General features: G+C 42.1%; 1 protein-coding gene across 4 annotated transcripts in view; it reads right to left on the bottom strand.

The window, feature by feature from the left end:
* The window catches only part of SLC20A2 (solute carrier family 20 member 2), a 93,326-nt gene that overhangs the window by 68,917 nt on the left and 234 nt on the right, over positions 1–24,175 (bottom strand). For 2 of the 4 annotated variants that reach the window (XM_032468564.1, XM_032468565.1), the window contains exons 1-2: positions 19,790–24,155; positions 18,514–18,613 (exon numbers count right to left, since the gene is read on the bottom strand). The exons of 1 other annotated variant lie outside the window; for it this stretch is intronic. The gene's annotated coding sequence lies outside the window, so the exon portion shown is untranslated. Of the gene's footprint in view, positions 1–18,513; positions 18,614–19,789; positions 24,156–24,175 lie in introns of those variants that run through there. One more of the 4 variants, XM_032468566.1, reaches the window with a different exon arrangement.

Here is a 24,175-nt window from a genome sequence, read left to right as displayed (position 1 = left end):
CTGAGGAAAGAGGGCTGTAGGAGTGGCCTTTATTAGCGCCATACTGATGGGTTCATTCAAATTCCAACGCCACTTCCTACTGGCTTTGCAGGTTAACAGACTGCTACATAAATGAGTTAGCGCACGTGCTGCACTCAGAACAGTTCTTGGCTCGGATGTGTTTTAAATATATATTATATTTTACCTATATACAACAACAACGGGGGTAATGGCTCAGTGGTAGAGCACATGCTTAACATGCAAGAGGTCCTGGGTTCAATCCCCACCCCAGTCCCTCCACTACAAAAATTGAAAAATACAAATAGAAACAACATAAAACATAAAAAAGAAAAGAAAAGAAAAAATAAAAGAAAATAATAAAAAATAAAATAAAATTTAAAATAAAAAAAATAACAACGAAGGGGAATTCCTGCTGCAATCAGCTGTACATAGGAGAGAACCTACTTTGGGGTTCTGGGTTTTTACAGGAAAACTGCAGGGTAAGGTTGAAAAGACCCTCTTAATGGGGAAGGGTATAGCTCAAGTGGTAGAGCGCATGCTCAGCACCCAGGAGGTCCCAGGTTCAATCCGCAGCACCTCCTCCAAGCGGAAATCAATGAAGAAGCCTCGTCACCTCCCCCTCAGAAAGGACTCTCTTAATAACAGCCCAAAGCTGCCAGTTTTACTATGAATAATTTCAAATAAGTTCTCAGGGCTCCTGTATTCCATTCTCCAGTCTCCCAAACATTCACAGGATGCCTACGTGTGTGGGAGAACACCACACTCAGTACCGATTTACCAAGAGCGGGGAAATCAAGGATCTGCTTTCTAATTCTTACTAGTTTTGTTGTAAATGGATGTAGTCTGTTCCCAACCAGGTACACTGAGAAATAGCCACTTTTACGGTAAGCAGTTCAAAATCACCCTCCAATGAAAAGAGCTGAAATTGTCCTAAGATTCTCATTTCACTTGGCTGCAAGAATCCAGTCGGGGGCAAGTTCAGTGCAGGGGAGGAAGCCTGGTCTCTTGAGATAAACGTACATTACATGACTGTATCTCTCAAGCACTCTGTATTTCATTTAAAAAAGAACTCCAGTGACTACACATTTTTCAAAGTAGCAGCCATAAGCAAAAACCCAGAAGGATTAACAACTTGGCTCTTAGAACTATAATAGCCTAGTAATGGTAATGATCCAAGAGGCATTCTCAGAAACACAGAGACCAGTTCCTTCACCAAAAGAAGGGTGGGCAAACAGTCCTGGGGTGTCTGTGGTGGACTGTGGACCGTGAAACGGGACAACTACCCATTTTAGACCTTAACGCTTGCATCGTAAAACTTGGTTTCTGCTCTTTCTTGACATTCGATTCCTGTCTCTCCATATGCCAGGAGGGGTGCCTTTCCCAGCCCTTTGAGTCAGATCTGGTTTGTTTTTTTTTTTAATGCTCTTAAAAAAATAACTAAAAATAATTCTTCTTTTTAGTTTTACAAATTAAGATCCTTTCATGTAAACTCCATCGAAAGGAGGAGTTCTTGGTAAATCCAGAGTTCTCTAAGGCTTCATGTGAGGAATATGGCCAGTATTTTATAACAACTATAAACGGAGCAGAACCTTGAAAAATTGTGAATCACTATACTGTCCACCCGTAGCTTATAAAATATTGTACATCGACTATACTTCAACTTTCAAAAGTTTTAAAAAACCCTCTTTTTAAGTAAGACAATGGAAGGGTAAAAGAGCAGCATATTAATAAATTCCAGCTAACATTTTGATTTTGAATAAGAAAAATCTTGTTCTTATCACCGATTTTAAGACATGATGTTGGATTACAGGATAATGAACATCCGCATAGACAGGGTATTCTGGTCGTCCGCACACAGCACATCAGAACTATATACATGCAAATCATGACACCAGACTGGTACTTACTGTTCTTTGTCTAAGTGTTAAATAAGCCATCTCTTCTCCTAAGAGTGTAGGGGTGGCTCAGTGTTCAGGAAAAATAATTCAGATAAAACAACCTCAAACATCCCCCAAATAAGATCCAAACGAACCTCTCTGAGATCATTTGCTACAGTCATCTCTTTCAAAATTTAACTAATCCTGGGCACTGAAGAAACAGGAGGAATAAATCACATTTCAGTTATGGTTCCTTACAATGTGCTGGACAATTCTGAAACAGGCTGAAGAAGAAAAAAAAAAAGTATTAAAAATAGCCAAGAGAGGGACCGGGGAGCAGCTAAAACACAAAGGCCAGAGGGGAGAACAAAATTAGAAGCATATAACGTCTGGAGAACTGTCCATATAAGGGTATCTTTAAATCAGTAACTAAGTTAGGACAAGCCACTGGGTGAAAAAAGCCGCTGCTATCCCATCACCACAAGGGCTGATTCTCCACCTCTTGCTTGGAGAGCTCAGCACCGTCTCAGGACACAAATATGGCGTGACTTCATGTTATTATGTTCAATTATGTTCAACAACGTCTGGGGGTATTTTCAAAGCTGGACTCCACTTTCCTGGTCCCAGATGAGAAACTTCATATGCTTTGATCTTTCCTTTTTACAAAAGTATGAAAACGCAAACTTCCGCCCAGCCTTCCTCACCCCATCTGGTACAGCCGCACCGACTCGCTCCCCAACCCTGGGAGTCTCCTGGTTCCCAGAGCAGCCGCTGCTGACGCTCCCCATTACTCACTCTTTAGACGCTCAGGGAGCTTCCTGATCTGGGGCCAAGCACAAGAGAGATGAAATAAAGAAGGATCTTACCTTCTAGGGGTTCAGTGTGGTGTGGAAGACAAACGCAGGGAAAAACAGTATACCGTGTAAGGCCCCAAGTAGGAGTTTGTACAAAGTAAGGGATGCAAACCCTCCTTCACTGCTGGTGGGAATGTAGTTTGGTGCAGCCATTATGGAAAATGATATGGAGATTCCTCAAAAAACTAAAACACTCTTACCCTCTGATCCAGCAATCCCACTCCTGGGCATGTATCTGGAGGGAACTCTAATTTGAAAAGACACATGCACCCCAATGTTCATAGCAGCACTATTTACAGTAACCAAGACATGGAAACCACCTAAGTGTCCATCAACAGATGGCTGGATAAAGAAGTTGCAGTACATTTATACAATGGAATACTACTCGGCCATTAAAAAGAATAAAATAATGCCATTTGCAGCAACATGGATGGACCTGGAGATTGTCATTCTAAGTGAAGTAAGCCAGAAATAGAAAGAAAAATACCATATGATATCACTCATATGTGGAAGCTAAAAGAAAAAAGAAGACACTAATGAACTTACCTACAAAACAGAAAAACAGAAACAGACTCACAGACATAGTAAACAAACTTATGGTTACCAGGGGTGGAAAGGGGGAGAGAAGGGATAAATCGGGAGCTGAGATTTGTAAACATTAACTAGTATATATAAAATAAACAACAAGTTTCTTCTCTATAGCACAGGGAACTCTATTCAATATCTTGTAGTAACCTATAATGGAAAAGAATATGAAAACCAATATATGTATGTATACTGAAACATTATGCTGTACACCAGAAAAGGACACATTGTAACTGACTATACTTAAATTAAAAAAATAAATAAGGGTTGTGACTATCTTCAGGGCTTCTGGGAAGGGTCTGCAATGGAAATGACCAGGCAGAGAAAGGCTGAAAGGCATCTTAGGCAGAGCGATCAGCACAGGCAAAAGCTCAGAGATAGGAAACTACAAAGCGTGTTCTGGGAATAGCAAAAAGTCTGTGCCCAGAGTGTGAGTGACAGGACATGGACGAGGGACAATCAGGCTGAAAAAGTCGATCGCTGTGGTCCTTATGTGCCACGGCAACTCCTTAGTCCACTGTCCTGCAGCCCTGAGGCTCTCAACTCTGGTGATATATCAGAATCTCCTGGGAAGCTTTAAAACAAAATATTGATGTCTGGTATTTGTCAGCATCAATTAACTGGTCTGGGTGGGGCCTGGGCGTCAGTGTCTTTTAAAAGGCTTCCCATGAGACTCTAGTCCGTGGCTGGGCTGAGAACTGTCACTGCAGACCACAGAGAGACAGCATGCCTGAGCAGGACGGGGCGGTAAGGGTGTTAAAACGGCCACCTGGGCAACGGTGTGACGAGCAGGTCAGAGGCACAGAGACCAGAGGCGGAAGGTCAATTACAGGTAACTGACTACGGACGGGAGACGGGGCGAAGCCGGAAGTGGGGAACCTTTGATGGGCCACTGGCCTGTATTTATCAGAGATAAAGGCTAACAGCACTTTCCTCAGGAAAAAAGCACGTATTTGCAAACAAAATGTGCCTATAATGTCAGGGGATTGCGAACCTCTTTGAGTAGTGGATTCAAGTTAAGAAGCCCTGACCAGTGAGCAGTGACTGAGGAGAGGAGAGACTGTTGAGGTGGATCAACAGCGCCGAGGACGCCCAGGTGAGGGGAAGGCAGAGGGATTCAGGGGGACGCCGACACCTCTGGCCTGAGTTGTAAATAACTAACACGGGTTTGTGTGCTAACCTAAGTGTCCAGAACTGCACTCAGCCCTTAACGTCACTCTAACATGTACTTATCTCATTGAATTTCCCCAAGTCTGTTAGACAGGTTGCTATCACCTGTATTTCATTCCTGAAGAAATGGAGATCTAGAGACATTAAGTAGCCTGTCGAAGGTCACACGGCGTGAAGCGGAGGGACAAGAATTTCATCCCAGACAGGAAGATTTCAGAGCTCGTGGCATTAACCCCTTCTGGTATCACCTCTGGAGAGCAGTCCTCGTTAATTAGATGAGATGAGAAGATGGAGCAGAAGTAGGTTTAGGGTGAGAGAAGTAAGAGGTGGGGGTGGGGATAGAAAAATTAGCTTTAGATTGGCTGTGTTCGAGACAGTACGAGGCACATCGGCGACAGTATCTGTTAATCGGAAAAAATAGACAGGCACTCAAGAGCTGAGTCGGAGCCGTGGTGATAGAAGGTGTAGGAGGTACGGGGTTTTTTTTTTTTTCTTTTTAAGCTTTATATAAACAATTTTCCCAATATTTACCCATTTCCATAACCTAAAGGGTTTTTCTACAGTTTCAGTCATTTGAGGGATAATGAGACCTCTGCCTCTCAACCACGTGCAGCATGAGAGATACACTTTACGGGGCGGCGTGCAGACTCGGGAGCAGGCCTAAGCAGATGCCAGGCATGACACAGTTCCATGCGGTGTTATTATCATCTGAGTCAGAATTCAGAACAATTAGTCTAATGGAGATAGTGTCCTATGCTTCCGGAGGCCACAACGGAGCCAGGAAATGGTGAAATTTCCCTTTTTACTCTCTTTTTGTAGCTTGAAAAGAATGTGGCTTTCCTCCTCTCTTAAGTTACAAAAATAGTCTTAAACCACACTCTGCAAGTCTAGACTAGTTGCTTCAGGTTTCACAGTGGCATAACTTGTGCGCCACGGTCTCAGATCAGAATCTGTTATGTTTCAACTTTTCAGCACCTTTGAAATACCTGTAACTGGCAATCACGCAGCCTTGGAGTTAAAAGCATTCCTTCTACGAAAGTGCTTGAAAAGAGCCTACAATATTATCCTAGAACTGTCTCCTGAGAGAGGAAATTAGGACATTCCAATTAAAAGGGGTCTGAAATCCTACTGGGCGACCTTTCACTTAGAGCAGGAATTCCTCCTCCAGCCTCTGTCCTGGTCGCCTGCCACTACGATTAAAGTCCTTACTTTCCAGGGCCGCCCAGCCCAGCACTGGAGAACTCTCACCAGAGCTTATGTCAAGTCAAAATCCTTTGCCTTGTAATTTCCATCCATTCAAATGTTCACTGAGCACTTGTACGTCCATGCAAACCAGCGCTCCACGCCACTTCTGGTCCTCCCAGTCCGCAACCCACCTGGTCTTCCACTGCGACAACCCAGCTTCTTTCCCAGTGACTCTTCATGTGACTTCGTTTTCTCAACCCATCACTCTCCTCGTCTCCCTCCCCTGCTAACGCCTCTCATAAACGTGGGTCACAGGCATAAACATATTCCCCTCAAATGTGGTCCAACTCCTATTTTCAGCAGCAGTGTCACAGGGAGACTCACAGAAGCCTGCAGTCAAATAAACCCCTAGCTCCTTGTCGTCTCAGGTGGGCGGGAGGTGGTCCTCCATCAGCACATCCCTCAACACCCGCAGGTGCTTCACCCTTAGCACACTTCGTCTTGCTGATGTGGGAACATCATGACAGCCCGTTTGGATTATCCTGAATCTGGAGTCTGCTGTCTGTGGGGTTAGTCATCTCTCCCAGGTTGATGTTGTCTGGAAAATTAGATTAGCTTCTTTCCACCCAGATCTTTACAGAAAGGACACTGCGATTCAAACGTGCCATCAGTGATGAACTCAGTTCCTTTTGATTCCAAAGATCCCTCTACAGAATCTTTAGGCTAAGTACTACTCTCTGATATATTATCAATTTTTAGCCTTTCTTTGGGCAACAGCCCTGTTGGAAATTGGATGAAAGCATTAAAATGCACACAGTCTTGCAATCAGTATCAGACGGTTCCTGGACCCTCACAAAGCCCATCCACTGGCCTCCTGCTAAGGATTCTAGGACCTATGAAAGCCATCTCTGGTCACTAGAATTCATCCAATCCATTTCTAAAATAATTGATTCTCCTATCTAATGCCCAACTTAATACCCAAAAGGAGCAAATTAACTGGAAATTAACTGACATTAACTCACTAATCTATCAAGAGAAAGTATCCAGAAACTAAGAAATCTGACCAGAACCAAACCACAGGCTGTAAGAGCCCATCAGACACAGAAGCACAAGCACCCAAGGTTATAAACACAAAGATAAGTGTTGCACCACCGTTTGTAGTGGGGGAAAAAAAAATCTAAATACCCATTCACAGGGAGATGGTTGAATAAATTATGGTATACTGAATACTTTATTCATTTTTTTCAAAAACAAGAGTTAGATCTGATCTATTGCCCTGGAGAGAGATCCATGACGTATTAAGGAAGTTCGTATTAATGATGTATCAATGACACATTAAGGCCAGCCTCAGAATAACATAGTATGATCCTATTTAAAAAGCAAAAAACCTCACAAACCTTATGTTGTTAAACATACTTTTCTGAATACAGAAAAAGACATGGAAGAATTCACATCACGCTGTGAACACGGGAGGGGGATTAATTCTTGTTTTCTTTGTTCACTCTTGCATACTTTCACCTGCTACAAGTAAATGCTGCTTTAGCAAAGCAACACATTTTAAAAAAGAAAAGAAACAAAATAAAGCTGATGGCAGGATCTATAAACAGACTCAGATCTCTCACCCCGGCACTCCACGCAGGTTTTCTAAATACCTGATTTCCCCAAGTTTCCCAGCCACTGTGTCTTGGATGAAATCTAACTTCCTTTTTTTGACTTCTCGATGATTCTGAGTTTCTCGCCGTTCTGGGTCCCTGATTCCACGTCACCTGCACTCTTCTGTTATCCATATTAAAGCTGTGTTCTGTAGGTTAAATGTGGCCACAACTCACAAGTGTAGTTTTTCCCCCCTTAGGAAAATATGCATCTCAGCAGAGCCATAAACACAAGCAAAGGATGTGGAATCCATATCCGTCCAGCACGTAGAAGATGGATGAGTGCGGCAACTCTAAGGGGAAGACGTGTGAGCAGAGATGCCGTTCCTGTCCCTTTGGTGGTTCTCAACCTTGGCTAAACATCAGAATTACCTGGAAGCGTTTTTTTAAAAAATATCAGGGCCCAGGTGCCACTTCCCAAGATTCTGGTTTAACTGGCCTGGAGCCTGGACATTGGTACTTACTTCGTTTGAAAAGCTACCTAGATCATTCGAACAGAGTTAATTAAGTCCACTGCTTTTTACATTTCATCCATTTCCTTCCCATCCTCCAATTTTTCACAAAGAGCTTTTTTCTTTAATCATTATTTTAAGGCTAGAAGATATATTTGGGAAAACCAAAACCGATCAACCAGCTGATGCCTGTCCACCGTCCAGAATTTACACTATCCTGATATGGACTTCTGACATCCTAACCTAGACTTAAACAAAGTTACTTAAGTCTGTGGCTATCATAATTAGAAGCTATTCACATGTCCAAAGAGTATTTGCAGCTTCACCTTAATAATGATTTCTCATTTATTATAAAGCCTTGGAGACTATGATTTTATGAAACATCCAAACACTATGTTGGAAGCCAGAGTGCCAACAACACTCTACTGATTATTTGAAATGTCGCTGGACATTATAACGTCAATTAATGGACTTCTGGATTTTTTTTGTGCTAATCTTTCTAAGTACGTTGCTGAAAACGGATAAAAAGAAAAACCGTTACTTGAAATCTCTCCCTCATTCAAATTTAGTATCTGAGAACAGTAACGTACTTGAGAAAAATGTCAATGAAATATGAAAAGGGGATTCATTAACAAAATGCAGTATTTATTTAGTACACATCATTTTACAGCACAAAAAGACAGGATTCTATCCTTTGGACTCATGCCACAAATCATACAGAAAGATATTTTAAAACAAAGGTCAATGTATTTTATAATGACTGCCATTAGGAAATAATTGCCTTTTATATATATCTACACGTGTGGATGGTATGAGCATATATTTTCAAAGATTCTTACAAAGCTCCTTCAAAAAGGTTTTGAGGCAGGAATGGCACTCCCAAGCACTGATCCTAGGGAAATGAAAACCCAGGTCCACACAGAACACCTGCACACGAATGCTCACAGCAGCTCTACTTGTAATCCCCCAAACTGGAAACCACTCAAATGTCCTTCCAATGGAGAAATGGTTAAACTGTGATACGTCCACACCGTTGACCGGTACTCAGCACTAAAAGGGAACAAACCATTGATACACACATCAGCTGAAGGGATCTCAGGGGTATGAGACTGAGTTTAAAAAGCCAATCTCAAAGGTCACCCACTGCATGGTTCCATTTACATAATATTCGCAAAATGATAAAATTAGAAAGCTGGAGAACAGATGAGTGGTTCCCACGGGTTGGAGGGTGGAGGGAGGGCCATAAAGGGGGCAGCAAGGAGAAGCCTTGGGCTGATGGGTCAGGTCTGTATCCCACCTGTGGTGGTGGTAACACTAACCACACGTGATGGAACCGCACAGATCTACAGACACATGAGTGTGCCTGACACTGGAGACGTCTGACCAAGCTGTGTGGACTGTGCCAGCGTCTATTTCTGGTACTAGTTACCTTTGGGGGAAACTAGGAGAGGGACCCGTGGGATCTCTCCGTATCTTTACAACTTCCTGTGAATCTGTAGCCATTTCAGAGCAAAAACTTTAAGACATGTTTGAGGAAAACAGGAAGGTGGTCACGTATTTACGACCAACCATTTTTCTGAATCTGAGTGAATGTATAAACAAGTAACGGGAAAGGTAGACCAGATAGCTGGAGAGAGAAAGACGCTGAAATAATATTTATGCACCAGGCACTATCGCTGATCTCACTCAACTCAACACTCAATCCAGTGAGAGGGCTGCTACTGGACAGCCTCACTTTTCAGATGAGGAAACTGAAAGAGAAGATAAGAAATTCAATCAAGGTCACACAGCCGGCAAGGAGCAATGATGTCAAAGTTAGGAAAAGACCATCTCAAAGCAAAGAGGATTTTTAAGGGAAAAAAGTGTCACTATTGTATCAAGAAGGGGTTTAATTAGTAGCTTAAAATAAACAGAGGAGTGAATTGCTACAGACAAAAATCTCAGATACACCCACATTCACAGCATACCGTGCTGAAGGGTCTGTCTTCCAAGAACTTAAGATCCACAGACACGCTAGGCTCGGTTAACTGACTGCACTTAGCCAGAGGTGTTATTTGAAATGGTGGCTATTTATTTATTTTTTTTACCTCTAGACTTTCACTTAGAAAATGAGAAGAAAACTAACACGTTTTAAAGACGTTTGCTGAATGGAAACAGATGGGGGAGAAGTGCCCCAAAACTCAGAAATAACACAAAGCAGGGCACTTGAGACGGGAGGAAAACAAAGCTGACGGCCTGCCACAAAGCCCATTTGAGAAAGAAACGGGAAAGTTGGCAATCCTGTCAAAGGCAAGGGGGCAAAATCTGAACTAGGGCAGAATTACAACAGGAATCTGCACATAATGAGCAAGGTGGGGGGTCAGCAAGATGAATATTTATTTGCAGTAAAATAGTTCTAAATACAATCCTGCAGTTAAAATTGGCTTCTGCTGGGTTCAGCAAAAGCAGAAGGGAGATGCCTGCCAGTCTTCACACTCCTACTCCAGTTCTGGTCACTGTTTAACAGCATGTCCCCAAACAGGCAATTCTAGGATGAAGCCAATGCAAATAGGTTTGAAATTTTCCAGCATGAGAGTTCTGTGGATCCTTGCATGGGATGTAAAGTATGTCCATGTGACAACGGCTTCTGCGATGCTTATCAAATTTCCAGATCCCTGAATGCTTCTGCTACTGCACAGCCCCAGGCAAATGAGCTCAGCCAACAGGACCGCAGTTTCCTATTTCTAACCTGCAGGGATGGAACGTGACTTCTAAGCTCACTTCCGGTACTGAAGTTTTCACTCTATGAGAATGCTGTTTCCTTCTTCCAAATTGAGTTTAAATTCATCTTGTTAATTCTCTATGGTAACTGAATTTACACTGAGGACGCACAGGTGTCTCAAGACAAGGTGTGATCTCAAAGCAGTTTCTAGGACCCCGCCCCCCTACACTCCCTACCTCTGCCGCCAGCTCTGATCACATGAAAAAAATCAGAAAGAAAGGAGGCCACTACAGCGATAAACGCCACTGTTTTCCTAAGTCAGGTGAAAATGCTCACTCCTCAGACATCTGCTCAGCATATCCTTGAGAAAGAGTTGCAGACCACATCAAATGTAAACTGGGCTGTCCCTTTAAAGCAGCAATTTTTCCTGAATGGACAAACAATATTTTCTTAAATATAGTTTTTGAAGATGGCTCATCACAGCACTGCTTATGATGGTGACAAACCTGGTACCTAAGTTATCATCAAAAAGGTATTAAAGATATTATGGTGTATTCTTACAATGGAATACCAAGCAGCCACGTGAAAAATAATGAAGATATTACGCCCCCAATAGCAGGGTATGGCAAACAGACACAGGAGCCGACTGAACGGTCTCTTGATGGCCAAAGCCGGAGCAATTAGATAAAGATGTATTGTATCAGATTATAACCCAAAGTATAAATCTCCATTTGTCTACATTGATACAAATAAAGGATTGGATTTAAAAAATAAATGGTGAGAACAGAGCAACCTCCTGTGCAGGAGAATTCCAAATAATGTAGGTGATACTCTGCCCTGCCCTCAAGGAGGTGGAGAATGAACCCCCAACTCCTGACCTGGGGGGCTGCCTTCTTCCCAAGAGCACAAGACGGAAAGGGGAGACAGAGAGTGACTTCACAGTGGAGATACCTGACACTCCCTCGGTCAGGATGTCAAGGTCAACACCAGGACAGAGAAGGCACGCAGACAGGAGGTACCCTGGACATGACGTGATGAAAATCGCACTTGGCCCCAGGGGTCTCTCTGTCCTAGACACACAACTCCCATTTAACCATGAGAAAACCTTCAGACAAATCCCAGTGGAGGGGCTCTCCACAATATCTGACCGGAGCGCTCCTCGAAACTGTCAAAGTCATGAGACACCAAGAAAAGTCTGAGAAACTGTCAGAGGCAGTCAAAGCCCAAGGAGACACGGGGATTGAAGTGTGGGATCCTGGACGGGATCCGGGAAAAGAAAAAGATGAGGTCAAAAAACTGAGGAAGCCTGAGAGAAGTATGGACTTCAGTTAGTAACGGTGCATCAATGTTGGTTCACCGGTTGGGACGAACATACCACTAACGTTAAGGTGTTAACCGTAGGGGAGACTGGGAACTCTCCGGACTACCTCTGCAATTTTTCTGTAAGTCCAAAACTGTTCCGAAATGGAAAGATTATTATTTTTAAAATGACAAAGAAAATTTTAAATGAAGATAATACACTTCCAGTGATGTGGAATGATGGCCAATATATAATATATAAAAGGAGAGTGATTAAACAATATGCTTGTGGGAGGAGGGGATAGCTCAGTGGTAGAGTGCATGCCTAGCATGCGTGAGGTCCTGGGTTCAATCCCCAGTCCCTCCATTAAAAAAATAATAACAATAATAAATAAATAAATGCAATTATCTCCCCTGAAAAAATTTTTTTAAGTTTAAAAACAGTATGCATGTTATGAGTCTATTTTTCTTTTAAAAATATACATATACACATATACATACACATCTATACACCATATACACCAAAGTCTGGAAGACCAACCATACATTAAAATGTTAACCTCTGGGTGGTGGAAGTACCAGTGATTTTCACCACCTCCTTTATACTTTTTCTATTATTTGGTTTTGTTTTCCACTAAGCATTAATTACTTTTAACATTGAGTCCCATTACTTCCGTCTTTTTTTGTATATACATATTTTTAATTGAAGTACAGTCAGTTTAACATTGAGTCCCATTACTTCTAAAATCAAGAACATAGTTATTTGGACATAAATGAACTACTTATTATTTATAACTTAGATGACTGATTTCTTCAATATGTGTACTAAGCACATCTGGCTGTCCTTTTATGACTGGATTAACACATTCTGTTGATTCTTATTTTGTAGTTGGCTTTATTCCTTTGATAACTATGTAAGTTTAAAAGCCTAAAGCTCTAATCTGTTCTTAGAAACAATGATCAGTACACATATATAAACTAAAAAAAAAAAAAAAAAAGAACACAGCTATTTTATTTTGGAAAAAATTAGGTGTCCAGCACAGAATTAATAGAGTACACCCAAGTTCAAAATAACGTGGTTATAAAACAGCTACATTTTACTTTTCCAAGGGGAAGTATTTTAAAAGGCAGTGCAGAATAGTGATGGAAAGTGTGGGATTTAATCAGACCTGGAGCAGAACCCTGGTTTCACCATTTACCATCTGTGTGACCTTGGACAGTTAATAACCTCCCTCCACTTCCTCATTTCCACGGTGGGAAAGAGATAAGACAACACACCTACGATGCGCAGACCGCCCTAACATTTATCAGCTCCTTCATTCATCAACATAAACACACACTGCATACTTTAAACACGTACTACACACAATGTGTTTCATGACATGAAATTTTATTAGAAAATTACCTGAGGGGAGAAGCAAAGTGTTCAACAAATGTCAAGAGCCTGGCCCTACTGAGACTTCGCCATGGTCACTGTCATTGTTACCAATGATAATAATCAATAAACATCCAAGAAAAAATAAAACGCTGTCAGAAAAATGCTCGTTTCTCAAAGAACGTAACTGGGAGCAGAGAAGACAAAGCCAGCACCTCGGCTCTTTTCACATCATCTGCAGGGATTCCTGCAAACACCTCTGCTCACGAGACATTCATTCCAGGATCCCAAGTGCTGTGAACAAGCCCCCAGGACTCCGGCTGGGAGTCTTCCAGAGAACACGAGTGAAAGCCACTTTCCGGACCACAGCCGGCTGAAACTAAGCTTTGGAATATTAACGCACCAAGTCTCCCTTTCTAAGGAAATACAGTTTTCCTACCTATTATGAATGTAATGTCTATACAAATTAACACCAGCCATAAAATACAAAACTTAGTCAAATCCCTTAATTACAGATAATGAACTTTACTAGTGATGTTTTAGATGAGGCATATATTTTGATTTTAATCAAAATTCTGAGCTGGTATCCCAATACTGATTTTTTTTTAATTATCCCAAATATAACCCTTATAATACACAAAAATCACAATAGAACACACAAGTCTAATCATGCTATGAATTACTGGACTTTTACAACAAGGCTAAACAACCTTGTTGTTGGAGATCAGAAAAATCATCTGTTTCAAGAGAAAAGTTTACCCAGCCTGATTTATCATACGGTCTAGGACTAGACCCATATTTTAAAGACTTGCTAATTTAGGAAGAAACTAGTCAACCGTAAGCAAAACAGTATTAAGTCACTGTGTCAATTTTTCCTAGTACATTAGAAAATGCAGACTGTTCAGTTTGGTTCTGTGACAGGAAGTTACTTTAAACACCTTTTAAAACAACAAAAACATTGATACAATCTAGGAACAAAATTCCGGCTGGTGCATATAACCCCAGTATTGGGATTACAATGACACAAAGACTGATTTTATGACACGCTCCAAAGCGTCTGTATCCAATAAACCTTACTCCAGCTTTCCTGAAAGCTGTCATTCTGGATGGAGACCTGGCCCAATGATGTCATCCCAGTTAAACCCTTGAAAACCCTGCGGCACATTTTTGTCAAATATGCTTAATTGTAGCAAATGTTGAGAATGGACATGATTTATGGGAAGAGATAACTGTCACTGAGAACTGCATCTGGCAAGTGGATCAAGCTAAACTACTTTGGGTTCAAAAAGGGGGGGGGGGTTAACTGTATGGTTTTTGAGTAGGGTAAGTTTTCCTAAAAACTATAAAAGCAAATTTAAAATGGGAATTCCAAGTATTTTGGGCAACAATATTAGCTATGGAATAAGAGTATTATTTGTCATGGTATCACTCATATGTGGAATCTAAAAAAAGAAAGAAGAAGAGGACACTAATGAACTCATCTACAAAGCAGAAATAGACTCAGACATAATAAACAGTCTTATGGTTCCCAGGGGAAAGGGGGTGGAAAGGGATAAATTTGGGAGTTTGTGATTTACAAATGTTAACTACGATAGAAAAAAATAGATAAAAAACAAATTTCTTCTGTATAGCACAGGGAACTATATTCAACATCCTGTAATAACCTTTAATGAAAAAGAATATGAAAACAAATACATGTGTACATATGACTGGGACATGACACTGTGCACCAGAAACTGACACACTGTAACTGACTACACTTTAAAAAAAAAAAAAACAGAGCACATTTGTCTACCATGGTCTCTATTGGTTGTTTTGTTCTCTGAATTTTAAACAATCAAATAAGGAGCCATACTGGCACCTCATATGTTAGCTTGATTTAATTCAGGTAACATGACTAGAAAATTATCACCATTTCAAGGTGAAGACACTGAGTCTGAGTGTTTAAAGTAACCTGCCCAGTTTACACAGGTAATAAGGGAGACCAGCAGTTACTTCACAGTCAGCACGCAATGCGCGCGCGCACACATTACATACACATCATATCTGACTTTTTGAGGTTTCTGGCCAATACCTTCTGGCTATCCCCATCAATCTGTTCCAATAATAGCTGCTACATGTCCATTTTGCACCTGCCCCACTGTCCCATAAGTGTTCACTTATCAACACTCCCCACTCAGTCATGAGCTTTCAGAGAGGACGGACCATACCCGGCTCCTCTCTGAAACCCCAGGACACAGTCCTGTACTTCGCACATCTGCGTATGTTTGTTAGTAGTTGAACGGTGGCTCTGATTTTGATTTTACTAGCTGCTCACAGGTGGTGAATATGACAGAACCATTACCAGACCATGAGCCACTCTTTTAGTTTCAAGACACCCAACAACCACCACAATTAGGGCCGGCTCAGGCAGAAGGAAGATTCAATATGACCAGCCTCCATTTGTAGGGCTGGTCTTAAAAATTGTATTTAGAGAGAAACAACAAGGACTTACTGTACAGTACGGGGAACTATATTCAATTTTTTGTAATTAGCTATAATGGAAAAGAAACTGAAAAAAAATATATATGTATGTATAACTGAATCACTTTGCTGTGCACCGGAAACTAACATTGTAAATTGACTACACTTCAATAAAAAAAAACAAGAATTAAAAAAAATCGTATTTAGACAATGCATTATGTGATGTGTAGGGTTTTTCTTTTTCACGTTTAATAAAAATGCATTTGCACTCACATTTGTCTACCTCCAATAGTTCACCCACATTACAGAAAACTAAATTACAGGATGGCACCACATTCATAGTACATATAATGATGAAGAAAAAATACATGACAATGTAAATCATGAACTGCATAAAATTAAATTTTGCCAGAAAGCTACCTTTTCATTACAATTTGACTCCAGAGCCCAGAGGGGCAAAACCACACAATTTCTATGCTTTTCTACGCAAGAAACTAACGGGGTCAGTTCCTAGTGACATTTTGAGGCTGTTACAGCATATTCACAAAATGATACAAGTTAACATTTAAGGAGGCATCGAGTCTCTCAAAAGAAAATAAATATTCATAAGATTAAGTTTCTCTTCCGTTAAAGTCTTGGAATTTAAAGGAAAATATAAAAATACAGACGATCTAGTATCGGGATTGGTTGACAGAATTACTGATACTTTTTATTCTTTCTGGGGTCCTTTTACCTAATAAATCTTTGAGTATGCAGTTTGTGTTTTCAGTTTTCTTCCCAGTTCTAGAAATTGACTATGGGTCCTTTTCTAGTATTTATCTTTCTCTCCCCATCCTCCACACCACCCCCCCACCCCCAAACCTGCTTTGGATGTCATCTTTAATTTTTTAAGACAAGGCAGTGGATTCAAACGGCATGAACTCGGGAATCAAGAGTTTTAAATGACAGCATCATATCTCTGTCCTGACTCCCTCAAAGTAATATTAGCCTTCTAGAACACCAATCTAATTCTTAGAAGCAGAAAATACAGGAAGCTCAATGTTCTGAGAAAAGTTAATAATAATTGATTTATCCTGGCTACCCAGGAAATACACAGCAAGGACCTGTGTTCTCTGCAAATACTGACAATAAATCCATCGAGTAATACCTGCCCCCCGGGGACAGGGGAAATAGAAAAAGAGCTCACGGAGCACCCGAACAAGACTGAAAGGTACAGGGAGAAAACAACGCAGATTCAGAGCTGCGAAGGAATCGGCGCTGGGTGAAACTCATGACAGATCAGTGAATTACACAGATGAACTAGACGGGTGAGGAAGGAGGCACGCCCAAGGAAACCGAGGGTAAGGAGAATAGAATTTTCAATGGGAGGCTGAGTCACAGACAAGGCAGGAAGTAGGCAAAATGCAAAGACTCCAAACAAGAAATTCTGGACCGATGAGGAAAAAAAACGTGGAAGTGAGATAAACAGGTGATAAACAGGGTAGAAAGGCGAGGAAAGGATGAAGTGAAAGAAGCCTATGGGGCTGAAAAGAGAATATTTTAAAAGCAAATGGTTTCTGGAATTTCACTTTACTAAATTAAAATTTAAAGTCTGTTCTTTTGTTTCTCTTTGTCTCCACAGGGTAAAAACTTGAGTCAAGAACACTACAGAGGAGAAAATGATTGATGAGGTCAACTGACTTAGTAGCAAAAGAAAGAGCGAAGAGCAACAAAATTTGCTGAGGCCAGTTAGCAATCCTATAGCTCTAACTCACAGACTAATTCACACCGACCACGTGTGCATTCCCATCACTGACCTTGATGCCCAACTGCTTCATTTGTTAATCACAAAAGCTTTCTCTCTTTCTCTCTGTTTATATGCGTTTGGAGAAATCCCTGCTTCTAACTACCTCCCTAAAAAAGAAAAAGCAGAGTAAGAAAGTAGTATTTACATCAAGATTGCTAAAAAGAAGTTTGATGGAAGCTTCACACAAGGTTTAAACAATAATGGAAAGATGCTATAAATTTTCTATAAATCTCTACGACCCATGTTTTTCTGGTCTCCTAGGTAACTGAGAACAGAACATAGCCATCATCCTTCATTTCCATCTAGAGACAGCAGAAGAAAACAAAACACCAAACAGGAACATGAAAGTAGTAAAGGGCCACTCTGAACAAGGATGGAAATTATTCTACTCTCCAACCCACAAAACCACCCAGGGTAACAGAGCTACCATATCAAAAGTCTAGTCATGAAGCTATAATTCATCTAACTCTTATTTTTAGGCTGAAAAAATATGATCATCAGATTTTCAGTCCAAAAAACTGCAGGGGAAAAAAACATGCACACACAGAGACCGAGAGGAAGATAAAGAAAGAGGCAACTGAAGTGGCGAAGATTATGAACAAGCAGCGGCACACCACTGCGAAGCAGCAGCTCTTCAACGTCCTCCAGCTTCAGTTATTCACCAGGGAAGGTCAATTTCTGGGGGCCGCCGCCCCAGTGAACTGCTCCCATTTCTCCTACTCTAGCTACTACTTCTCCACCCACACAGAGTAAAACTCTGATCGTAAGCAGATGACCAGCTATTGCAGTAGAGGAAACTAACTTGAAAACCACACACAAAAGCAATGGGTTCACAAAGATAATGTAAGACACATGGAAAGAAACACGCTAGAGTCTTGTCACTCGGATTTGCAGAACTATCTTCTTTCAGCTGTTCAAAAATCCTACATGGCATTGGGGTCACTTCTTGAAATTTGCCTTTTCTTCAGTTTTTTTTTTTTTTAAGCATTCTTCCATGAACATCTTAATGAGTCACTTGGCCATACAGTCCGGTTCACAGGCATCGGACATTACTATTTACTTCTGGAAACGGCTCCTGTTCCGAGGCATTGGGACACTTCTTGAAAGAACAAACCTGGTTCTTTGGTCTCTACTGAGGACACGTTGAAACTAGGATTCTCCCATCCTCAAAGATGGCATGGAAGTGAAACTGTGTTGTTTCCACGGTAAGATGCCTTGGGGGGAAAAAAAGTTAAAAATCAACCAGATTTTAAAAACAAAAAAGACTCTAATAAAGCAGTGAAAATTTTCACACTGTTGCATCCTAACTAAGACTGCAAAATAAGCTATCTAAACAAAAATGTTCATCTGTCACTTCAGCTTTAAATATACTACACATTCAAAAAAATTTTAAAGGGCATTATAGGCCATACAACAAAAATACTGCAAATTATTGACTGTTTCTGAAATTAACGGGAAGTATCAGTCAAAATTGTAAAGAAAGTCTGGTGATGGACGTTTTGATCTTTACTCCGGCCAGGACAGAAGATGGGCTTTGAGAGAACAACTTTTTCTCTGCGCTCCTGTCTTTCTTGGGGATGGTACCAACAAGCACGGTTTTTATATTCAGCTATAAAGTGAGCTACAGAACCGATGACCTGCAAAATTTCTTCCAGCCATAAAATTCTCAAATCACATTCTATCTGGTGATAAAATCTTGATACCACCCTATCAGCTGTGGGCACGTCATTTGTTTGACTTTGCCCTGATTTTCTTATCAATTCCAGGGCTGGTTCTTCTCACGGGGGAGGGAGGTTCTAGGACCATTTGAGGATGGTTTAAAACAGTGATGCCCAGCTCAGCTCCTGCTCTGAAAAATCTGAATCTGTGGGATTAGGCTAAAGCATCTGCTACTGTTACTGTGTAATAAACCCTGGGTCATTCTGATGGGCACTCGTACTTAAAGAACTGCCCCAGGAGCTCAGGTTCGGGACCTAGTTCTCAGAGTCATCAAATGGGGCAGGAGAGACGGCATTACATTCTCCCAGCTTGACCGCCTTAAAGCAAATGAACTGGTGTATCATCACCTCTTTCCCTAAAAAGCCTCCGTTCCGAGAAGACCTCGAAATTAAGATTAAGGCTGACATGCCAACTGGATAAACCCTTCAGGAAGGATTATCTTAGCTCAAGTTTTCCAAATTATTTCCTCGGATATTACAATAGAACACAACTGTGGGACCATATTCATAGCTGGAAGCTTGCTTCTATGACAGGTCCTCCCAAAATATGAGCTGATGCGAAAATGACCACAGCACGGACCATTTCTTACTTAAATCACAAAGCCCTGCCCACCCCCAAGGCCCCCGTCACGACCTCCCACCAGAAGTGACCTGCAGCCCACGGCACCGTACCTGCAGAGCGGGTGTCCCCCCGGCATCAGACCAGGGTTGCGGCCCATGATTCATTCAAGGTACTTCATCCTCTGATTTCGGGGCAGTGGGTGTGGTGACGTGCGGACTCCCCTCTCTGCTGAGTCATTTGGATTCAGTGGACTCTGCTGATGCCCGACACCCCCAGAATAACTGTCAGCTCCCGACAAGAGGGATACAAGACTGGGCCTTCAGAGAATATTGTTTCTCTTCCTCTTGCTGGATTTTGTCTGTAGGCCCTCATCCAATTCCACATGGCTTCAAAATGACTTCGTTCTAGGTCTGTCACCAGATCAACAGCGTGATTTTATGGTTTGGGGTTTTTTTTTCCCCCCACCAAAGAACATCACTTGGTTTGAAGAGGCCTCTGAGCCCCAAGTGTGTTCTCTATTGTCCAAGACAAGCTGAAAACGTGGGTCAAGATTTCACAGATGGACAAAGCAAATGGACAGACGTGCACAGGAAACCTTCAGTCACACTCCCCTTCGCTGGGAAACTATGTCCACTAGGGGTTTAAAAGTGTTTTTAAAGTCGTAACAAGTGTCATTCAGTATTGCTTTATTTCGCATGAGTTATTTGACACTGAATTAGTAACTTAAAATCACTGCCCTATGTCCCGGTGAGTCACTGTCCTAGAACTCCATTCCTAGGAAGAGTCATATCCCTCACTTAGCTTTGAGATTCAAAATTCAGCTTCTCTCATCTTGCCTTTAGTCATTTCAAAATACAGTGTCCCCGCAACCATTTCATTATCAACCTCTTCCACCTGGAAAATCCAGCCCTTTTACTGCAGCCCAGAGCCACTGCAATTGTGTGTGCTACTTGGAAATTTGAGAAAACAGTGTCAGCTTTTAGACCTCTCGTCTGTCTTTGATAAAGTAAATCTCCCTAGAGGGCCCACAGTGACTCAGGACCCAGGCTGCCCGGGCTCACAGCCTGTCTCCCTGCTTACGACTCGTATTGTGATCTTGGGCAAGTAACTTAAATTCCTTGCTGGGCCTCAGTTTCCTCATTTGAAAAATGGGATTAGAACTGTACCTATGTTCTAAAGTAACTCATAGAAGGACCGGGGGCAGTGTCAGGCACATTTTAAGTCCTACATAAAACGTGATCTATTATTATTTCCTTCATTTAGCGCCAACGTTTCATACTGTTCCACGTGAGTACACAACGTTTGCTCAACTAAAATACTACCTACTCAAGGACTGGGACCACGTTTTGAATATTTCTGATGTTTCCCCATCTAGTGTTCACTTAATAGGTAAAAAGAAACCAACTCTGTACATACTGTTATCCTGGGTGAACAAGGAAGTTCTCAGACATAGCACTGTGTCTTCTCTGCCCTCAAGAAGCCTGTATTTTGGGTGGGGAAACAAAACCCAGGGAACGCTCATGCAACAATATAAAGCCAGAAAAGATGAAATGCCAAAGTATGGGGTATAAACGGCTAACATTCAGGGGCTCGGTGTGAACGGCAGACTCCGGAGGGCGAGGCTGCAGTGGCCCCGTCCCTAAAGGCCAGGGGGCTCTCCATCCGAGGCCAGAAGACAGACGAGGTTTCCAATGCATCTCTGCTCATTTCTCAGGTGTTTACTGCACACCTTCCAGATGCCAGGTCCTGTCCTAGGCTCTGGGGCCATGAGGGACACAGACAAGGTCCCCACACCCTGGGAGCTGACAGGGCATGTCATGTGAGGGCTGAGTTCCGAAGGAAGGAAGAAGGGCTGGTCTTCCCATCCAAGGACACGCATCTTCGCCTAAAGGACTTACACACAGGAGCTGACGCCGGCATTGCGGTCACCCCCGCTTCCGACAATGGTGAACATCCAACAATGGCTGTCGTGAGAAATTCACAACTTTTCGTGTACTGTATTCTAAACATGTACCACTGTCCGTAAAGCACACCAGAGGGATAGCCTCCAAATTTCTGGACACGAATAACATGAGAGACTGACAGACACACAGTCAGTATTATTGGGATGGTTTTCCCAGCTGATGGATGCCGCCCACACGAAAGTCACAATTAAAGCCCCATTCTGTCTCCTCCGGCCCTTTTCCCACGAACATCAAATACCTGCCAGGAAAGGGCCCGAAGATGCCATGTGGTACCACGATGGGAGGATGTATTAACTCCAAAAGAAACACATGATCTTTTTCTTCTCACATCCTTCCGTTGGTGACAACTCTCCACCCATCCCTTCCCCAGAGAGAGTGCCTTTAGGTAAAGGAACCCTTTTTTGAACACTGCCTGGCAGAGCATTCCCAGTCATTCCCTCTCCAGGGACGGACCACTAGAATCCAAAGACACACTGAGCCCAATATGCTCCAATTACAAACAAGACACATTTCCAAGGGCTTCCCTCATCCTCTACGGCCTTTCATCTACTTTTACTCTGACAAGATGCCAACTGTTAGACCCCACCACCATTCTCATCATTGCTATGCCTCCGTAAATCATTAAAGCGTATCTCTGGACACACAGTCAAAATACACTTCTTGATGAAGGAAGTCAAAACCACTCAGTTAAATCCAGCCAAAACGTAACTTCTTAATGCACAAAGTACTGGACTTAACTATGTTTAAGACGTTGAAAGGCAAACTGAAAAATTACGTAGAACTCGTACAATGTAGTTTACCTAACATGCTTAACGTTCTTAAACCCATGAATGTTAGACTCATCAACAAAGTAACAGCCAACCCCCAGTTTTTTACTTCCTTGGTTTGGTACTGGAAAAGTACTCTTTCTGTTTTATTGTCATCTGTTAACCCTTAATTAGAAACGTCCCTTAGAAACTTAATATGGAAACAGGGGGACTTTCAGAAGGGGCATTAAGTCTTTCCCAATATTTACCTTTTTCCAATATCCAAACGTAGCCTGTTCTTTGGGTAACAATGATGTGTCATGGGAACTTGGATAAAGAAGAGACAAAGGACTTTGCAAACTATTGACTAGCCAAATAAAGGGACTCACTGCAGTTCTATGCAATTGGAAACCCATCTTCTAACTTGGAAAAAACCTATTAATTTACTCTATGAGTCACTTCATATTGCTAACACCTGTATTTTACAAAACCAGAAACAAAGGAATGAATGTACACATTCCACTTTTGGACACGTTCAAATCAAACTCCTGTGCATTCTGTGCAACCTATGTTCATGCAAAAAGTAATTCGGAAGATTAAATGAGACAAAGCACGCAGACTATTTGGCATAGGCCTGGCAAACAATTAGTACTCAACACTATCCATTCTTTTTGTTCCTAATTTTCCAACCTGAAGTCAAAGTAAATAGTTATAAAATTATATATGTTAGGGGGAAGGTATGGCTCAGTGGAAGAGTCCTGTGCTTAGCATGTAAGAGCGTCCTGGGTTAATCCCCAGTACCTCCACTAAAAGTAAATAATAAACCTAATCACCTGCCCCCCAATAAATAAATAAATGAAATTTTTAAAAATAAAATAAAAATAAAATTATATATGTGGGTACATATATATATAAGCTAGTATGTGTTACTACTAAAAATAACGCTTCTATGTTAAGCACTAAGTAATGGTCGTCATCCAGACACAGGTGAGTTTAATTGTAACAGAATCCACAAAGCAGCAGAGAAAACTTGCTAAGGAGTACAGCGTTAAATGTTAGCTCTAATCTCTGCTTATCAATTAACACAAGCTCCACATGGGTCTACTATGAATTATAATCAGCAGTCAGCTGATCCTGGAGAACTAGCTCAGAATGAGTAGTTAAGACCTCAAGCACGTGGATAAGTGGCCACTTATTTGCAAGGCTGCGCCAACCCCTGAAATCTGATTACTTCAATACTGATGCTGAAATCCTACATAAATTCATTACCTGTCTCATGCCAGAATTTTTCAACTTCTTCCAACACAAAAATGTTTCAACACCCCAATGCCGCTTAAACTGACACTATTACAGCATCCTGGGCACATCCAGTTTTTAAAACACTTCCAACAGTCTCCGCCACGCATCATTTATTGCGATAGGGAAAATGCAAAGACAGTCTGGAGAACACGTGCTTTCCTAAGTAAATAATAAAAGTAACCCGATGCCCTCATTACGAAAAAAGACAATCTTCGCGTTTCCAGCTTAATCTCCACCGTGGGCCAAGGCACACCCCCCTCCCACGCCGAGCGGCGCCCGGGCGCGCCGAGGTGGGGCGGGAAGCAGCGCAGCGCTCCCGGGAGGACCCGTCCCCTCTCCCCGCCCGCTCGGACTCGCCGCTGCCAGACCCACGTGGACCTCCAGGCGGGGGCGGCCAGACCCTCCGCCACCAGAGCCGCGGGGTCGCGCGGCCCGGGGTCGCGGGGAGGGGCCGGGGGCGGGGCCGGCGCCGCGCCGCCGGGGAGGG

This window comes from Camelus ferus, chromosome 26, assembly GCF_009834535.1.
Source record: "Camelus ferus isolate YT-003-E chromosome 26, BCGSAC_Cfer_1.0, whole genome shotgun sequence".
Classification (NCBI taxonomy): domain Eukaryota; kingdom Metazoa; phylum Chordata; class Mammalia; order Artiodactyla; family Camelidae; genus Camelus; species Camelus ferus.
The sequence above is the reverse complement of the archived record's forward strand: the minus strand, read 5'-3'. Positions and strand labels throughout refer to the sequence as shown.